This window comes from Branchiostoma belcheri, unplaced genomic scaffold, assembly GCF_001625305.1.
Source record: "Branchiostoma belcheri isolate BF01 breed outbred unplaced genomic scaffold, Haploidv18h27 scaffold32, whole genome shotgun sequence".
Classification (NCBI taxonomy): Eukaryota; Metazoa; Chordata; class Leptocardii; order Amphioxiformes; family Branchiostomatidae; genus Branchiostoma; species Branchiostoma belcheri.
In genome coordinates, this window is record NW_017803932.1 from 2,712,406 (window position 1) to 2,715,108 (window position 2,703).

Sequence of the window (2,703 nt, forward strand, 5' to 3'; positions counted from 1 at the left end):
TTAGCGCGCTTTTATACACATGCGGCTTTCTCAAAGAAATATACCAGTGTCTTTGCCTTGTAAAGCACTACCCTAGACTTTATTCATCTGTGCAAATATGGTGCAACATCCGAGCTACAACACGTATGTGGTGTTAGCATGGACGTTCGTATGTGTGACTGTGTTCTTGGTAAACGTCATTCTGAAACAACATCAGTAACTCTTAAATCAAATTGGGACTTGCCAAACTTTTTCGGTTGACACCTTCAACCTCAGTGTTCATGGATGGACCCGTCTTCTGCTGGTGTGTGACGTCAAGGACACGTGACTTTAGCAGCGGGTTATGTAAGCCAGATAACCTGTGTCGCCCCCCGGCCCCGCCTATGGTCTCTTTTTATACCAGTGTACACTTTCGCAGACCTCCAGGTGTTTCTACGGCAAACTTTGGGAGAACATTCAGACATGGCAGGTTACGTCAGTGACAGTTTTTAACGTAACGTCCTGTGTAAGGAGCCATGTAGAGCTACAGCCCGGAACTCATATAATTAGAAAAACATGTAATTAAAGATTCCGACAAAAAACAGTTATTATTCGTGGCCAAGAAAACATGTACGAAAGTATGACATTATTCAATTAGCCTCAAAATGATCTATGTTTTATAACAATGTACAGGGAATATAACTTTTTTCTTTTGATATGTCCAATTTCGTACCTGAGGTTTCCTCTTGCATAACTGACCTTTACTTTAGACACTTTAGCTACTGCCCTCAATGACGTTGTTAGGAAACATATAATTGGCCTCAAGGGCATTGGAGCTGGACTTCCTAGTCACGACGTTTCTATGCGGAAACACGATTCTCCTGTTTTTCTGAGTTTACGCAACTTCCGCATGTGACCTGTACTGTATCTAACACGACCCGGGCTACAGTGTAGTTCGTATACATGCATCTGCACCGTACAATGTACGTACGTCGCTAAAGGCGGCGTAAGAAACTTCATGATACTGTCACAACATACTGATTGTATATCATGTACGTCTTTACACTGTATACCCTTTTCTGATCATGAGATCAAATATGAAATAGTGTAATATGAAATAGAAAAACTTTGAAGGAGGTGGAGCAAAATAAATAGGCTATTTGGTTGTTGTATATTTTTTAGCAACCTGGGAAGCAAAAAAGTTGGAAGCTAGATAATGAATACAACTGATTGTTTCTGCTGGCCAATACTAGCGTGGTTTTAGAACACGATAGAGCCAACATTGACAATGCCGTTGCTCCAGTTGTTGTCGCCATTCTATGCCGAAGAAAGAAAGGTATGAAAAGCCCGAATACTACATGTAGTAACACTAGTCTATGTTGCACCAATGTTGCACGAACCAGAATATAGTTTGAATTGAGAAAATGTCGCGAGACAAAACAAGAAATATGACTCTAGACAAAGACGACTGTATCGTCAAAACGAGGAAGTCGAGGTTTTGAAGTGTAACACTTTAAACGGCGGGAAAACAAGTTAATATGCCGTCAGTCTGTCAATTAGACATTAACAGAACACAACCATATAGGTGTGAAATGACACACTCTGAGCAACATTGCCACGAACAATCTAACAGAAAGTGTAGATGTTTGATAATGATAACACATAATTACCTTATTCATATGTTCTTGTTTTGTTAGACATATATGTCATATTGCGAAGAACAAATAGGCAGTTATAATAAGCTAGCCTCTACCAGGCACCGCGGATCGCTGGAAAAATAGTAGAAATTGGACGAAATAAAGGGATAGTATACCAGAGAAGATCCAGGGCTATAGAAGCTCCAATTTGCGACCCACGACCTATGGCCCTGGATCTTCTCTGGTATACTATCCCTTTATTTCGGCCAATTTCTACTATTTTTCCAGCGATCCGCGGTGCCTGGTAGAGGCTAATAATAAGCAGGTTCTTACGAAAGACCATAGGAACAAAACGTAAAACAGACGACAAGCTTTAACAGACGACGAGCTTAAACAGACGACGAGCTTAAACAGACGACGAGCTTGCTTAAACAGACAACGGGCTGGCTGAAACAGACGACGAGCTTGCTGAAACAGACGACGAGCTGATACACAGACGACGAGCTTGCTGAAACAGACGACGAGCTTGCTGAAACAGACGACGAGCTGAAACAGACAACGAGCTAGCTGAAACAGACGACGAGCTGAAACAGACGACGAGCTAAAACAGGCTGAAACAGACGACGAGCTGAAACAGACGACGAGCTAGCTGAAACAGACGACGAGCTGAAATAGACGACGAGCTAAAACAGACGACGAGCTGAAACAGACGACGCGCTTGCTGAAACAGACGACGAGCTGGCTGAAACAGACGACGAGCTGAAACAGACGACGAGCTGGCTGAAACAGCGAAGGAGCGACGCTCCCGCTCCAAGGCTGGAAACCCTGGCTCCTTGTATAGTGTACGGTCCCTTCTGAGTGACACCAGATGCTGTCTATGGCCCTGTTCAGATTGAATCAGTGAAAGCGCCTTACATGTGTTGATGATATGAATGTTAGACATCCAGGTAAACAATACTCATAGGAAATTCAAACTCCTACTACTGGATAAGTTATGGAGATAATATCCGGGCGTTTCCAAGTGACATTCACCACTCTTCTTCAGCGTCACTAATGAATACACTTGTGACCACGCTGTCGTTGGTCACAAGTTTTTGAAAGCATTACC